Source organism: Papio anubis, chromosome 10 (assembly GCF_008728515.1).
Source record: "Papio anubis isolate 15944 chromosome 10, Panubis1.0, whole genome shotgun sequence".
In the NCBI taxonomy this organism is placed as follows: Eukaryota; Metazoa; Chordata; class Mammalia; order Primates; family Cercopithecidae; genus Papio; species Papio anubis.
Window position 1 is genome coordinate 12,922,303 of NC_044985.1, and position 18,318 is coordinate 12,940,620.

General features: G+C 37.8%; 2 long non-coding RNA genes across 5 annotated transcripts in view; one reads left to right on the forward strand and one right to left on the reverse strand.

Moving 5' to 3' along the window:
* LOC110740845 overlaps positions 1 to 18,318 on the forward strand; it is a 551,890-nt gene that overhangs the window by 235,272 nt on the left and 298,300 nt on the right. The window lies entirely within an intron of this gene.
* Positions 5,374 to 15,610, reverse strand: LOC116269141. Its single transcript, XR_004176483.1, has 3 exons — positions 15,542 to 15,610; positions 10,657 to 10,713; positions 5,374 to 5,505 (listed from the first exon to the last, which is right to left on the reverse strand). It is a non-coding gene; the product is annotated as an uncharacterized LOC116269141 (long non-coding RNA).

Genomic DNA, 18,318 nt, shown 5'->3' on the forward strand with positions numbered 1-18,318 from the left:
AGAACAAAGGGTCCCCCCAACCACCACCACACTGAGCATCTCTCTCTGCCTTTGGTCTGGAGAGCACATGGCATGTCAAGGCCACTCTGTCTTTGGTCTGGAGAACACATGGTACTTCCGGGTCACTCTTTGCCCTTGGTCTGGAGAGCACATGGCGCTTTCAGATCACTCTCTGCCCTTGGTCTGGAGAACACATGGCATGTCAAGGTCACTCTGTCCCTGGTCTGGAGAGCACACCGCATTTCAAGGTCTACAGCGCCACCTAGTGGAATAGGGATCCTTTCCATGAGGCACATTGTTGGTCCTTTACTGAAACTGTCTAGCTTCCCAATTCTCTTCCCTTTTTGTGCGTCTCTAGCAGAAACTAGACTTCATGCTGCTTCTATAAATGGGAAAACTCTGCCTCAACAACTAGGAGTAAAATATCCTTCGAAGCCAAATTTTAGTCTTAATACTGTCCCTTTAGCAGGAAGATGGCCATTTGGTCCCTACGTTCTTTTAAGGCACATTTTTGGCCTTTAATTAGAATGGTAGTTAATTACTAAGGGGATTTTAATTATGAAAGTTAACAGAAACCATTCTGTAAGGGTAAACACGTTAGCAAAGGCCATAATAGCAGGATATAGAGCTCAAACCAGTCCACTTCCTCCATTAAGGAGTGATGCCACAGTGGCCCAAATGCAACTGTCACATAGTCTCTCCCGATATCCCTAAGGGGGACCTGGTTCAAGGATCTAGAACTGTTTAATCCCCAGCAATCTCATTACCGGGTATATACCCAAAAGAATATAAATCATTCTACTATAAAGACACACGCGCACATATTGTGCTTGGAGATGATGCCTCATGACATTAACAGACTTGAAGCCCCTCTAATCTGGAAAGGCTCCATAAGAGAAATCAAGCAAGCCGCAGTATTCCCCTGCAGAAACAGAATGAGCCACTTCTCGAGGGTACACCTTCCAGCCCTCAGGATGATTGCAGTCAGAGGGTGGCTCCACTTGACAGCCTCCAGCCCGTGGAAAGTCCTTAAAATCCTTCACCAGGCTTTTCACTTGGGAAAGGATAAAACTTACCAATATGCACAGAGATTGTTTTTAGGAGAGAACTTACTAAGAACACTAAAACAGGTTGTTAATGCTTGTGAAGTCTGTCTTAAAAATAATCACCTGTACAGATGGCTCCTTTATCCTCCAACCAAAAGGGTGGGAAGCTATCCAGGGGAGGACTGGCAGATAGACTTCACCCACATGCCAAAGATGAAGGGCAGCCTATACCTCCTGGTATAGGTAGATAGTTTCACTAACTGGCTAGAAGCATTTCCATGCTGTAGAGAAAAGTCCTCTGAGGTAGTAAAGGTGTTAGTTAATTACATTATTCCCTGTTTTGATCTACCTAAGTCCCTCCAAAGTGACAGTGGCCCCTCATTTAAGGTAGCCATTACTCAGGGTGTCTCAAAGGCACTAGGCGTGCAGTATCATCCCCATTGTGCTTGGAGACCCCAGTCCTCAGGAAAGGTAGAGAAGACAAATTATATCATCAAAAGACACCTCAGGAAACTGCCCCAAGAAACTCACCTTCATTGGGTGACTCTTCTTCCCATGACTTTAATGTGGATAATAAACACCCCTTCAAAGTTAGGTCTAAGCCCTTTTGAGATGCTTTATGGACAGCCTTTCTTCACCAATTATTTCTTATTAGGCCAAGATACCTCTGAATTGGTTAAGCATGTAATCTCTGTCAATCACTTTCAACAGGAATTAACTCAACTAGCAGAAGCCTAACCCCAAGAAGTAGGGTCACCTTTATTTAACTCAGGAGATTTGGTATTGGTAAAAGCTCTCCCTTTCTCTCTCCTTCCCTAAGGCTAACCTGGGAAGAGCCTTACACCATCCTCCTTCAAACCCCTTCGGTGGTAAAAGTTACAGGTATCAACTCCTGGATACATCACACTCGAGTCAAATCCTGAAAAGCTCAGAGAGCAACGCCTGACAGCGCAGAGGAACATCCCAGATACCAATGTGAAGACATAGGAGACTTTAAGCTGAAAATCATAAGAGATAAATAAATGAGCAAGGGCTACTCATCCACTTGTCAGGTGGACCCTTCTTATTTAGCATTTAGGATTCCCAACGGCATTGTGCATGACAATCCTGAGTATGGATATCCCTACTCCAAAGATGCTCCTCTTATATATAAGGGGGGAAAGCTTCTAAGATATGAGGAAGATCTGCTTGTGTCTCTCACAAGTCCAACTTAGAACTATCTCTTCAAGGGGACAAGATTGTATTTCCTTTGTGGCCCCTGGCCACACTTAATCCTCTCTAGGCACTGGAAAGGAACCTGCACTATAGTAGCAGTAGTCCCCAACCTATTCTTTTTAAATTCCACTGACACAGTGGCGTCATCTGGGGACATCCCTAACCTAGGTCCCTTTTTGGACAGTGCAGTATCTCAGATATGCCAAACACAGAGATCTGTCATTTCCAAGCCCTTGTATGGAGATTTAACCAAAAGAGAAGATGGGGGAGGGCATGCACATGACAATCCCATCTTAGAAAGACAATGGGTAGGGAATTCTATAACCAGAGGCCTCTCCTAGTTTTTTGGTATTCCTCTCCTTGAAAGGTCAGTACTTAATATTTCCATTATGGTGCAGTAAGGATGGAATGCAACAGTAGGAGTCACAGAAGTACAACAATCCATAGACTCTTTAGCCTCAGTCGTAGCACAGAATACACAGGCCCTAGATATCATTACAGTCAAGGTAGGGGTACCTGTGTAGTCTTAAATGAAACATGCTGTTTCTGGATCAACCCCTCTAGTCAAGTAGAAGAAAACCTACAGGTGCTTAAAGATCCAGTTAAAACCATTGACGGTTTAAGAGAAAATGCAGGCTCCAGCCCTGGATGGCTACAATCTCTCTTTAACGAATTCCTGTCTTCATTGTGTAACTAGTTAGCTCCATTGTTAAGCCCCCTCTTGCTCATATGTTTTATATTAATGTTTGGATGTTGTCTACTCAATACTATAGCTCAAATTGTTTCCCCTCACTTAAAACAATTAAACTCCAAATGGTGCTGCAGACTGAACCACACATAGACATGCCTTTCTTCCAAGGGCCATTAGATTGGCCCCAGGAGGAGCCCTAGTGGCTATTCCTAATGCAATGCACATTTTCAGCTGGAAGTAGCCAGAAAGAGTCATTGCCCAACACCCCCTAACAGGAGTTGGGGTTACTACTCCTAAGGGGGAAATACAGATAGCAAGGATATGGGAGTCCTTGGCAAGGGTTTTCTTTTTAATAAAAAGCAGCTCCAAATCATTTTCTAACAAAGAGCAGCCTGTAAAGTTGAGCTGCAGACATAGACAAGCAAGCTGGGAGCTTGCAGGAGTGAATGCTGGCAGGAACTAGGGACAAGGCATGCTCAACATGGTGGCCCCATCTTCCCTTCTCTGCCAGCCACGTGTACAGTGAGGAGCAGATAAGATGGTGCTGGCTAGGGAAAGTTCCTTTGCATAATAAGATTAGGATGGGGCGACCAGCCTTCCAGATGTGCTATGTAAACGTCACACCTGATGGAACCAATCTGTGAGGCCTACATAAGTCAGACACTACCTCCTCAAGCTGGACTATAAAATCCCAAGCATCCGTGGCCAGCCGGTCTTTTCTGCTTGGAAGACCTCTCTGTAGAGAGAGCTGTTTTTCTTTCTCTTCTCTTCTGCCTACTAAGCTTCTGCTCCTTAACTCCTCGTGTGTGATAGTGTCCTAAATTTTTCCGGCCTGAGACAGTGAAATCCAGAGTATATACCCCAGACAACATAGCCGCTTCATCAGAAAAGCCACAGACTTTTGAAGGCAATGGTCACTGCTGCAGGCTCCCTGAGATGCTGAAAAACTGTGAGTCTGCTTGCTTTCTCATTGGGGAGGCTTGTGGTCTGGGGCAAGTTCTCAGCCCTGGCCACCAGTTGTCTGGAAACAGACTCAGTGCTGTTGTGGGGTCATGGTGAGAATGAGATCGGCCTTTAGAACTGTGGGCTGTTTGGGAGTGGGATGAAGCCTGCAACTGCCCGCTTTCCCCGACTTCCCTGGTAATCCATATGACTCAGCAGAGGCAGGCTTAATCCCCCTGGAAATATAACTCCATCGTACTGGGAACCACACCCCCATTTCCCACAGCAGCTGCAGTAAGCCTTGCCCAAAGATAGGGTGAGCTCAGATACACTTCTCCCTGCCTCCACCTTATGGTCTTTCTCTACCTGCTCTGGTAGCCAAATAAAAAGCTCAGATTCTCTTGGGAGTCCTATGGTCCTGCCCACTGCCTGAGAAACCTGAACACTTAACCAGGTGTCCCTAGAGCAAGTTTGCATCCTCCCTATAGAACTGCAGCTGATGCACACTTGAAAGTGTCACCTCCTGGCTGGAGGCTGACAAACACAAAACCAGCCCACTAAACAAAAACACAACCAAAGATCCTCACAGAGTCCACTTTCCTCCCTTGCTACCTCCACTGCAGCAGGTGCTGGCATCCATGGTTGCCAGACCTGTAGATAGATCACAACATAGGACTCTTTGCAGACACTCCCCAGTACTAGCCCAGAGCACAGTAGTTCCACTGGGTTCCTAGGCCCAGAAAAGCAAAAACAATCACTACAGTCTAGCTCTCAGGAAGCCCTATTCCTAGGGGAACAGGGAGAACACCACATCAAGGGAGCATCCTATGGTTCAAAATAATCTGAACAGCAGCCCTTGAATCCTAGATCTTCCTTCTGACATAGTCTATCTATATGAGAAAGAACTAGAAAAACAATTCTGGCAATATGAAAAAACAAGGTTCTTTAATATCACCAAAAGACTATACCAGCTTACCAGCATGGATCCAAACCAAGAAAAAATCTCTGAATTGCCAGAAAAAGAATTCCGAAGGTCAATTTTAAGCTAATCGAGGAGGCACCAGAGAAAGGTGAAGTCCAATTTAAAGAAATAAGAAACGTGATACAAGATATGAAAGTTCTTCAGTGAAACAGATAGCATGAATAAAAAACAATCACAACTTCTGGAAATCAAGGACACACTTAGAGAAATGCAAAATGCACTGGAAAGTGTGAGCGATGGAATGGAACAAGCAGAAGAAAATACCTCATAGCTCGAAGACAGGGCTTTCCAATTAATCCAACCCATCAAAGACAAAGAAAAAATAATTTTAAAAAATGAACAAAGCCTCCAAGGAGTTTGGGACTACATTAAATGTCCAAACCTAAGAATAATTGGTGTTCCCAAGGAAGATGAGAAATCTAAAAGTTTGGAAAACATACTGAGGGAATAATAGAGGAAAACTTCCCTGTCCTTGCTAGAGAGCTAGACATCCAAATACATGAATCTCAAAGAATACCTGGGAAATTCATTGCAAAAAGATCATCACCTAGGCACATACTCATCAGGTTATCCAATGTCAAGACAAAGGAAAGAATCTTCGGAGCTGTAGGGCGAAAGCATCAGATAACCTGTAAGAAAAAACGATCAGATTAACCTCAGATTTCTCAATAGAAACCTTACAAGCTAGAAGAAATTGGGGTACTATTTTTAACCTCTTTAAGCAAAGCAATTATCTACCAAGAATCTTATATCCAGTGAAATTAGGTTTCATAAATGAAGGAAAGATATAGGATACAATCTTTTTCAGACAGACAAATGCTGAGAGAATTCACCACCACGAAGCCGGCACTACAAGTACTGCTAAACAGAGCTCTAAATCTTGAAACAAGTCCTTGAAATACACCACTATAGAACATCCTGAAAGCATAAATCTCACAGGACCTATATAACAATAACACAAGTTTAAAAAAAGATATTCTGGCAACAATTAGCACAATGAATAGAATAGTGCCTCACATCTCAATACTAAAATTGAATGTAAATGGACTAAATGCTCCACTTAAAAGATACAGAATGGCAGAATAGATAAGAATTCAACCAAGTTTCTGCTGTCTTCAGAAGACTGACCTGACACATAAAGACTCCCATAAACTTAAGGTAAAGGGGTGGAAAATATATTCCATGTAAATGGATACCAAAAATGAACAGGAGTAGCTATTCTTTATCAGACAAAACAAGCAACAGCAGTTTAAAAAGACAAAGAGGAGCATTATATAATAATATAAGGAAAATATCACAACTCTAAATATATATGCATCTAACACTGGACCTCCCACATTTATAAAACAATTACTACTAGGCCTAAGAAATGAGACAGGTGGCAACACAATAATGGTGGAGGACTTTAATACTCCACTGACAGCACTAGACAGGTCATCAAGACAGAAAGTCAACAAAGAAACAATGGACTTAAACTATACCCTACAACAAATGGACTTAACAGGTATTTACAGAACATTCTACCCAACAACTGCAGAGTATACATTCTATTCATCAGCACATGGAACATTCTCCAAGATAGACCATATGATAGGCCTTAAAACAAATCACAGTAAATTTAAGAAAATCAAAATTTTATCAAGTATTCTCTCAGGTCACAGTGGAATAAAATTAGAAATCAACTCCAAAAGGAACCCTCAAAACCATAAAAATACATAAAAATTAAATAACCTTCTCCTGAAAGATCATTGGGTCAACAATGAAATCAAGATGGAAATTTAAAAATTCTTTGAACTGAATGACAATAGTGACACAACCTATCAAAATCTCTGGCATGCAACAAAAGCAGTGCTAAGAAGAAATTTCATAGCATTAAATGCCTACATCAAAAAGTCTGAAAGAGAACAAACAGACAATCTAAGGTCACACCTCATGGAACTGGAGTAACAAGAGCAATCCAAGCTCAAACTCAGCAGAAGAAAATAAATAATGAAGATCAGAGCAGAGCTAAATGAAAGTGAAACAACAACGAAGAAACAACAACAATAACAAAACAATATCAGAGATAAATGAAACAAAAAGCTGGTTCTTTGAAAACAGAAATACAGTTGATAGACCATTAGTGAGACTAACCATGAAAAGAAGAGAGAAGAACTAAATAAGCTCAAGTACAAATGAAACAGGAGATATTACAACTGATACCACAGAAATACAAAAGATTATTTAAGGCTACTATGAGCACCTTTATGCACATAAACTAGAAAGTCTAGAGGAGATTGATAAATTCCTGGAAATATACAACCCTCTTAAATTAAACAAGGAAGATATAAAATTTCTGAACAGATCAAAAACAAGCAGCGAGATTGAAATAGTAATAAAAAAAATTGTCAACAAAAAAGTCCAGGACCAGCCAAATTCACAGCTGAATTCTATCAGAAATTCAAACCATTGGTACCAATCCTATTGGTACTATTCCAAAAGATAAAGAGGGAATCCTCCATAAATCATTCTATAAAACAAGTATCACCCTAATATCAAAACCAGGAAATGACATAATAAAAAAAGAAAACTACAGACCAATATCCCAAATAAACATAAATGCAAAAATCCTCAACAAAATACTTGCAAACAAAATCCAACAGAATATCAAAAAGAAAATCTGCTGTGATCAAGTGGGTTTCATAGCAGGGATGCAGGGATGGCTTAACATACATAATCAAAAACTGTGATACACCACATAAACAGAATTAAAAACAAAAATCACATCATCATCTCAATAGATGCAGAAAAAGCATTTGATAAAATCCAGCATCCTTTTATGATTAAATCCCTTAGCAATATCAGCATAGAAGAGACACAACTTAAGGTAATAAAAGCCATCTCCGACAAACCCACATCCCAAATTATACTGAATGAGGAAAAAGTTGAATGCATTACCCCTGAAAACTGGAACGAGACAAGGATGCCCTTTTTCACCACTTCTATTCAACATAGTGCTGGGATTCCTAACCAGAGCAATCAGACAAGAGGCAGAAATAAAGGGCATCCAAATTGGTATAGAGGAAAGCAAACTGTTGCTGTTTGCTGATGATATGACCATATACCTAGAAAACCCTAAAGACTCCTCCAGAAAGCTTCCAGAACTGGTACATGAATACAGAAAAGTTTCAGAATACAAAAATTAATGTACACAAAGCAGTAGCTCTGCTGTACACCAACAGTGACCAAGCTGAGAATCATATCAAGAACTCAACCCCTTTTACAGTAGCTGGAAAAAAAAAATAGGAATATACCTAATCAAGGAGGTGAAAGGCCTCTACAAAAAAATTTACAAAACACTGCTGAAAGAAATAATAGATGACACAGTTGGAAACATACTACATGCTCATGGATGGGTAGAATCAGTATTGTGAAAAGGGCCATGCTGCCAAAGGTAATCTATAAATTCAATGCAGTTCCCGTCAAAATACCACCATTATTCTTCACAGAACTAGAAAAAAAATCCTATCATTTATATGGAACCCAAAAAGAACCTGCATAGCCAAAGCAAGCCTAAGCAAAAAGAACAAACCTGGAGGCATCACATTACCTGACTTCAAACTATACTATAAGGCCATAGTCACCAAAACAGCATGATATTGGTATAAAAATAGGCACATAGGCCAATGGAGCAGATTAGAGAACCCAGAAATAAACCCAAATACCTACAGCAGAATTATCTTTGACAAAGCAAACAAAAACATAAAGTGTGGAAAGGACAATCTTTTTAACAAATGGTGCTGGGATAATTGGCAACTGACATGTAGAAAAATGAAACTGGGTTCTCATCTCTCACCTTATACAAAAAATCAACTCAAGATAGATCAAAGACTTAAATGTAAGATCTGAAAGTGTATCAATTCTAGAAGAAGACAACCTAAGAAAAAACACTTCTGGATATTGACCTGGGCAAAGACTGACTAAAACCCCAAAAGCAAATGCAACAAAAACAAAATTAAATAAATGAGATATAATTAAACTAAAAAGACTGGGAGTAAATATTTGCAAAGTATTCATCTGACAAAGGACTAATAACCAGAATCTACAAGGAACTCGACAAGTTTGCAATAAAAGACAAATAATCCCACCAAAAAGTGGGAAAATTACATTAATAGATACTTCTCAAAAAAAAACATAGGGAGAAAAAACAAAAAAAAAAAAAAAAAAAAAAAGCCAAACATGACTAATCCTCAGGGAAATGCAAATTAAAACAACAATGAGATTCTACCTTACCATGGCCACAATACCCATTAGTAAAAAGTCAAAAAGAATAGATGTTGGCATGGACAAAGTGACAAGGAATGCTTATATGCAGCCGGTGGCAATGTAAATTAGTACAACTTATATTGAAAATAGTACTGATATTTCTCAAAGAAATAAAAGTAGATCTGCCATTTGATTCAATAATCCCACTACTGGGTACATATCCAAAGGAAAATAAGTCATTATATCAGAAAGACATATGTATATGCAATTGTGCACAACTGCAGCACAATTCACAATTGCAAAGATATGGAGCCAACCTACGTGTGCATCAATCAATGAGTGAATAAAGAAAACTTGATATACAGACAATATGAAGTACTACTCAGCCATAAAAAAAAGAATGAAACAATTTTGCAGCAACTTGGATGGAGCAAGAGGCTATTATTTTAAGTAACTCATTAATTAAAAAACAAATACAGTGTGTTCTCATTTATATATAGGAGATAAGCTATGGCACGTAAAGCATACAAAGTAGTGTAATAGATATTGGAGACTCGGAAGGGAGGAGAGTGGGAGTGTGGTGAGGGCCAAAAAAAAAAAAAAAAAAACCCTAAAATTGGAACTTATATATGATCCAGCAATCTCCTTGGTAGGTACATACCCAAAAGAAAGGAAATCAGTATATCAAAGAGATATCTGCACTCCCATGTTTACTGCAGAACTATTCACAATAGCCAAGATTTGGAAGCATCCTTAGTGTCCATCAACAGACGAATGGAGAAAGAAATGTGATACATATATAAAATGGGGTACTATTCAGCCATAAAAAGGAGTGAGATCCTGTCATTTGCAACAACAAGGATGGAACTGGAGGTTATTATGTTAAGTGAAATAAGCCGGACACAGAAATACAAACTTCACATGTTCTCATTTATTTGTGAGAGCTAAAAATTAAAGTAATTGAACTCATGGAAATATAGAGCAGAATGATGGTTATCAGGGAGGGGCTAATATGTGCTCACAAAAGTAAAAATAGAAAATTTTAAAAGACTGAAGAAAAAATAACAAATTGAAAGACATATCTGAGTTACTGAAAATCTGCTATAGTGAGTCAAAAGATGGGAGATATAAAAAGAGATTAAGAGAAATGGAAGACAAAATGAGAAGGATGAACATATATTTAATTGGATTAAATAGCTGAAAATTTTCGGAATTATTGGCAGACATGAATCACCACATTCAGGAAACATTAGACATCTTCAGTTGATTTTATACTTATTGTGGTAAAACTGTAGAACATTCAAGATAGAAAGGAGCTATTAAGAGAAGTCACAGGGAAAAGACTAACTACCTGTAATAGAAAAATAGCTAAAATTATAGCAAACATCTCAAAGCAACAAGAGAAGCCAGAATATAAGGAAATAAAAGTTTCAAATTATTGAGAAGACTCAGTTCCTTATCTATAATTTTGTGCCCATAGAAATTATTTAAGAATAAATAAAACAATAAATATTTTCAGACAAAAGACTTCATACCTTCAGTAATAGAACTTTGATAGGATCTCCTGAAGGAAATTGAACCTGAAAGAAAGACTATAAGAGAAAAATATAGTGAACAAAGAGTAAAATATGGAAAATCTAAATACGCATTGACTCTAAGATAATAATAAAAATGATATGAGTAGTAGCAGGAGTAATAGTAATAGTAGTTACTATTAAAGCATAGTAGTTAATAGTAATTAGTAATTATTAAACAATAATAGTTGATAATTAAAAACAATAATTAATGTAAAGCTCAGTAAACCACAATGCAACAAAATATTTGAGCAACTTGTACAGATATGAATAAAAGAGAGAAGATCAGAGTTAAAATGTTCTCACGTCCCTTGATTGTTTGGTAGAAGGATTGAGGTTGAATTTAGATTCTCATGTTTTAAACATGTGTAGTAACTCTATTAGGTAATTCTTTCATTGCTATGAAGAAATACCTTTTAAATGACCAGATCTTGTGTAAACTCAGAACAAGCACACTTATCACCAAAGAGATGTCCCAAGCCATTCATGAGGAATCCGTCTTCATGACCCAAAAACCATCCACCAGGCCACACCTCCAACACTGGGCATTACATCTCAACATGAGCTTTGAGCAGGGACAAATATCCAAACCATATTATTTAACCTCTGGCCTCTCCCAAATGTCATGTCATTCTCACATTGCAAAATACAATTCATGCCTCCTCAATAGTCCCCCAAAGTCTTAACTCATTTCAGTATGAACTCAAATGCCCAAAGTCCAAAGTCTTATCTGAGACTAGACAAGTCCTTTCCACCTATGAGCCTGTAAAATAAAAAAACAAGTTAGTTACTTTCAAGATGCAATGGGGGTATCAGCACCGGGTAAACATTCTTGTTCCAAAAAAAGAGAAATAGGCCAAAGGAAAGGGGCAATAAACCCAATGCAAGTTCAAAACCCAGCAGGGCAATTATTAAATCTTAAAGCTCCAAAATAATCTCCTTTGACCCCAAGTCCCACATCCAGGGAACACTGATGCAAGGGATGGGCTTCCAAGGGGTAGCTCTGTCCTTGTGGCTTTGCAAGGTTCAGCCTCTGTGGTTGCTGTGTTGGGTTGGTGTTGAGTACCTGCAACTTCTCCAGGTGCAGGGTAAAAGCTGCCTGTGAATCTATCATTCTTGAATCTGGAAGACAGTGGCCCCTTCTCACAGCTTCACTAGGCCATGCCCCACTGGGGACATGGCAAGGGGGTTCCAACCAGACACTTCGCCTCTGCACTACCCTAGTAGAGTTTCTCATGGGGGCTTTGCCCTGCAAGAGACTTCTGCCTGGGAATCCAGGCTTTTACATGTAGCCACTGAAATCTAGGCAGAGGCTCTCAAGGGTTCTTCACTCTTGCATTCTGCACACCTACACGCTTAACACGATGTGAAAGCTGCCAAGGCTTACAGCTTGCATTCTCCTCAGTGGCAGCTAGAGCTGTACCTGGACTCCTTTGAGCCACAGCTGAAGCCAGAGTGGCTGGGATGCAGGAAGCAGTGTCTCAAGGCTGCTCATGGCAGCAGGGCCCTGGGCCTGGCCCACAAAACCATTTTTTCCTCCTACGCCTTTGAGCCTGTGATGGGAGGGGCTGCTGCAAATATCTCTGAAATCCCTTCATGGTCCTTTTCTCAATATCTTGGCTATTAGCACTTGGTTCTCTTTTAGTCATGCAAATTTATCTAGCAAGTGGTTGCTTCTCATCTTGCTTGAATTCTTCTCTTGAAAAAGCGTTTCATTTCTCTGCCATATAACCAGTCTCCAAATGTTCCAAACTGTTATGCTCTGCTTTTCTTTTAAATATAAGTTCCAACTTTAAGTCATCCCTTTGTGCCTGCATCTGAGTGTAGGTTGTTAGAAGCAGCCAGGCTACTTCTTGAACGCTTTGCTGCTTAGAAATTTCTTCTTTTTCCAGATATGCTAAATTATCACTATAAAGTTCAAGCTTCCACTGATCCCTGGGCATGAAAACAATGAAGTCAAGCTCTTTGCTAAGTCCACATGTGTGACCTTTGCGCCAGTTCCTAATAAGTTCCTCATTTCCATCTGATGCCTTGGCAGCCAGGACTTCACTGTTCATGTCACTATCAGCAATTTGATCACAACCATTTAACCAGTGTCTAGGAAGTTCCAAACTTTTTCATATCTTCCTGCTTCTTCTGAGCCCTCCAAACTCTTCCAACCTCTGCCTACTACCCAGTTCCAAAATCACTTCTTCATTTTTAGCTATCCTTATAGCAATGCTCCCCTCCTCAGTACCAATGTTCTGTATTAGACCATTCTTGCAATTATGTAAATAAATACTTTAAGGTGGGTAATTTATAGAGAAAAGAAGTTTAATTGGCTCATGTTTCAATCACTTCAGAGCTAAGTCAGGGAAAAGTCACTTGCACAAAATTCTTTCTTCCTTGGCTTTTTCTTAGTGAACATGAAATTCTCATAGCTGGCAGGCTTATTGAGAACAGCTACTTGCATTTGCCTTTGTATTAGCAGCAAAAATGTTTTTGACTAACTAAACCCGGGAATTGTTTATATTGCAGCATTGCTTATTTTATCTGGATAAGTATAAGATGTATACTTACTTTTACTAAAGGAACATAAATATGTAACGTAACTTCAAGAGAATATGAATAAAGATTTTGAATAAAAATTGAAAGGAGGGAAAAGAATGCAATGAAGTTAATATAAAACTGTTTGCTTAAAACATGATAAGTTCAAATATTTTTGTATCTATAGAAATGATAACATACTTTAATGATAATGCATTTCAGTGAAGAAACAGAGATTGTTCAAACTGGAGTTCTCAAAATCTATTTGCTGTTTATATGACACTTACCCAGATATAAAAAGTTAGAAAAGTGAGATTATAGAGACATTATAGAGAAAATACATATTCTAATTTAAAAAAGAAAGCTGGCATAGCTATATTAATTTCAGGAAAAATAAATTTTAAGGTAAAAAGAGGTATTGGATTTAACAAGGTCACTACATAATAATGAGAGTTGCATTTTACCAAGGAGATATGAAGTTATAAACTTGTAGATACCTAATAATGTAGCAAAAAGCAAATGCAAGTATTACAAAGCATAGTAAATTTATCCAAATATTAAAAATTGATTAAAAAAATTCGGTGATTTTAACACATCTCTCCCAGTAATGGTTAGTTCAGAGGAGGAAAGCAATATTAAGGACATAAAAGATTTAAACTAAACAATTAAGAAATTTAATATGATGGTATACATACAACCTTGTGCAGATCAATTAAGGAATATTTATGTTCCTCGAGTGGTTTTGGAGCATTTCTGCAATTTCAGTTCACATCAGGTGTAAAGAGAGGCTCAACAAAGAGCAAAATACCAGTTTCCCAGAGACTGTATTTGCTATCTGTCTTAGTGTTTTGTGTTGTTAAAAAGGAATACCTGAGGCTAGGTAATTTATAAAGAGAATGACTTTTTGACTCATGATTCTGATGACTGGAAAGTTTAAGATTGGGCATCTGCATCTAATGAGGGCTTCAGGCTGCTCTCAGCCATGGCAGAAGGCAAAGAATAGTTAATGTGTTGCAGAAATCACATGGTGAGAGAGGAAGCGAAAGAGTGTGGGGTGATACCAGGCTCTTTTTAACAATCAGTTCTCACTAGAGCTAAAAGAGTAAGAGCTCACTCACACCCAAGGGCAGGAATTAATCTCTTCATGAAAGATTCATCCCCATTATCCAAAACTTCTTATTAGGCCCCATCTCCAACATGGGAGATAAAATTTCAACATGAGGTTTGGAGAGGTCAAACATCGAAATCATAGCTCTGACCAAAATGAAATTAAATTAAAAATTTAAAAAACTAAATAATGACTCAAAAGTAGACCTACAAATATAAAAAAATTTAAATAAGCCATAGCTCAAAAAGAACTCATAAAAGAAACTAGAAAATAAAGCAGAACAGTAATCAAAATAATACATTACAAAATTTATAAGATATGCACAAATGCAGTCTTTTGAGAAAACCATGTATCTTCATCTGTTTATATTAATATTGCTATTAACTTAGAAAAGAAAAAACATTAAACTATAATTAGAAAAACAACCTAATAAAGAAGTTAGTTAAAAAAAACAGAAGTAATACAAATAATGTAGAAAAAATACAAAAATAAGCCATTTCAGACAGTGTTCCCAGTGAGTTTTTCCAAACATTCAAGGAAAAAATATTAGCAGGGAATAGCAAAAAAGGAGGGCACCACAGTTTCTTCTAAAAGGCTTTTATAACTTTGATAATCAGATCTAGAAAATTATGAATTTAAAACTATAAGAAATTGGACTAACATTTTAATCTATGTCATGAACAAATTATTTTATAAACCGAGCTGCAAACTCAAGTCAACAATGTAGCAAATATTTCTATAAGTATTTATATTGGATGCTGTGATTTGCCTCCCAGTACTCCTTAAAACTATGACATTATTCACCCAGCTATCAGGAGTGTTAACTTTTGACAACTCATAGGTGAATCCTTTGGACAAAGAAAGACGCTTCACTCAAGGTTATACATTTGCCTTCCTGACTGATCTTATATCCAATGACTGGCCAAGGCTGGGGTATAAAGAGACAGCCTTCTATTTTAATTGGAAACAACTCAGAAAGGCCATGTCAGCTGCAGCTCCACCCGTTGCTAACTTTGAAAGTGGAAGAAGATGAGTGATAGCAATGACGTTAGATTGTTATTTATATAAGACTTTCACCTGTATTTTTAATACTCTATTTGTTAAGCAGAGTGTTCGGTATTTAGGTTCATTATATTATATGTTATACTTTTGTATGGTTCTAAAATATTTAGTAATAAATAAATACATCTGAAAATAAGTTAATACCAAGACCTTGTGCTTTGCAGTCAAATAGATCTGGGTTTAGATCCTGCCTCTTCTTACTTCCTTGACAAAGCATGCCTCTCTGAGTCTCAGTCTTTTTACCTATGACATAAAAATAAGAATCTTACTGCATCTCTTAAAAGTGTTTATTACCATCTTTAGCTCTTTAAAGATGCTCTCAATATACATTATTTTAAAAATAAAATTTTGGGAAAGAGAAGGCTGAAAGGATCGCAGGTTCTGACTGGGAGGGGACTCTGATCTCTGAACTCTCTTTCCCCACAGTCTGGGCTAGAAATCTCCTTTTTTGACTTGTTTACCTTGTTAGGACAATGCAGGCATTGTAAGTGGAAAATCTCATCCTATTTGAATACCTGTTACACTAACATTCTGTGATACTACAAAAACAAAAGCCTAGGATGTCTTTTTAAGATACTGACATTGCTTCATTTAACCTCATATATATCTTTTTAGACTAGATATTGAGATTCTTAACCCTGTCCGAGCATTAGAACAACTTAGGTGCTTTAAAAAGATACCCATTCCTGGCCCTCCACCCTCTGAGATTCTGAAATATTTGGTGTGGGGTGGACCTCAGACCCAGTTTTAATTTTCAAAACTTGGCAGGTGATTCTAGTTTGGAACCAAAGTAAGAGACACTAGTCAGAATTTCTCAAATCACAATCTATGTGCATGTGACTTTCCAAGCCCAATCCCAAAACCATCCAATTGAAATCTTGGAATTTAGGGGATAGGCCTTGAAATTGCAGTGTTTTTACATGTTTCTCAGCTGATGCTTATGGACTTAATATTTGAGAACCACTACCTTAGAACTGAAACGTACAGCTAATTTCAGAAGAGAGTATCGTGATCCTTGAAAAGTTTCAGTGGATTTTTTTTTCAGGATTAAATATTATCCCAAAAATCAGAATAAAACCAAGCATAATTTCATTTGACTCTCACTCATAAAATCCCATGAGTTCAATAAGCTCCCTTGGATATTAGCATACTGAGCACACTCTCTAGTCAAACTGAAGGACAGTCCTCAGAGAATCTTTTTCTAGACATCTTCAACTTTGCCACAGTAAAGGACTCTCTGGCTCCAATTGGCATCTTGTTCTCTGATTTCTCTCCTCAAGCAAATGCTTGACTTCACACTGAGCCTTTTCTGATGATCACAGAAAAACTCTCTGCTTTGTTGCGTTGCTCCCTAATCGACTCTCTTCTCATCACAGAGTCTGCTGCTTCTCAACGAGTGAGACTTCTGACGCACACACAACAAGAGCAATCACCTTTTCCTAAGGAGTCCTTGGAAGTGTAAGCTCACCTAGCAAGACAAGACTTGTCTTACCAGCAATTATCTTCAATCTAGCAATAGAATTGTTAAAGGAATTGTTATAAACTCCAGCAGTAAATGTCAGTCTAACAATAGAATTATTGAAGCACTTTCAATAATACATTAAGCTTTATATTTTCAACACATGCAGAAAACAGTTCTATTATTTCTAATTGGCAAATAAAGAACATGAAATTCAGGGAGGTGAACTAATTTAGCCACATTAGCTCAGATATATAGTTGTGTAGTTGAGACTTGAACCCAGTTCACAATGAAACCAAGGCTAGATCATTTCTACAACACACTGTTCTGTGCAATTTAGTGAAGATTACATCCTGAAATTCACTTGCTGAGTTTCTTTGTGCAAATCCTTAAGTTTTGCTTATCTGTAAAAATGCAAATATGCATCTAGACAAAGAATAATAAATGAAAAGCTCTCAGAGCAATTTTAAACTGAAGAGTAATTTTATTTAAAAAGCCCAGGTTACATATACATTTAGAAAGAATGTGATAGTTATTCTAACATTAGACAAATATTTCTATTTATCCTTCTCTGGAACAGAATTAGATTTTTAGATTTTACTTCTCCACTTCCTTGGATTTATTTATATCTGTGAAAGTTGCTTTTGCCAGTTAAACTCATTACAAAGGTTTGAGAGCAAGTGCGCAATTAGATGCATTCTTTTTTCCTTTTGTGAGGGCCAATGACAACGTTTGGGAAGGAGGCTGCTTCATTAACCTGGATCCAGGAATGAAGAATGTGGAACAGAACTCACAGCCGACCCATGGAAAATATATAGCATTAATAGAAAATAAATCTATATTGTTACAAGTTTCTAAAATCATGGAGGTTGTTAGTTATGAAGGCATAATCTAGCTTACCCTGACAGCTATAAAAATCAGTCTCTAGAAGTAAGTTCTGTATGACAACTACAAAACCATAACCTAATCAATCAAATACAAACAAACAAACAACAACAAAAAAAAAAACAGCCATCGTTGAATACAGGTCACACTTTTCTAGTGATCATGAGGCAGATGATGAGAAAACTGATACCAAAGGCTGGAGAGATGATTGTCCAAGTTATTCAGGTGTCAAACATTTAGTAAAAATGTTATTTGTAACAACAGAAAAAAATAAGTCAGAAAACAAAATGTTTGTAATGAGATATCACATAAAACAGATGAAGTCTAAAAACAATTGGTCATGGAGCAAAATTAATAAATAAATAAAAAGGACATAGAAGTATTTATGAAATTCAGGGATTTTTAGGTTTAGAAGAGGCAGCTGCTTCATAACCGCAACAAATAAAACATAAAGCCAAAAAGGCCTTTGGAAAACAAGGATTGGTTAGAACTCAGTTTTATTGCAAAGATCAAATCAAGAGTATGTTTAGATTAAAACGTCTCTGAGAAACATGGTGGTACTCAGTTCTATTAATCTGTTCTG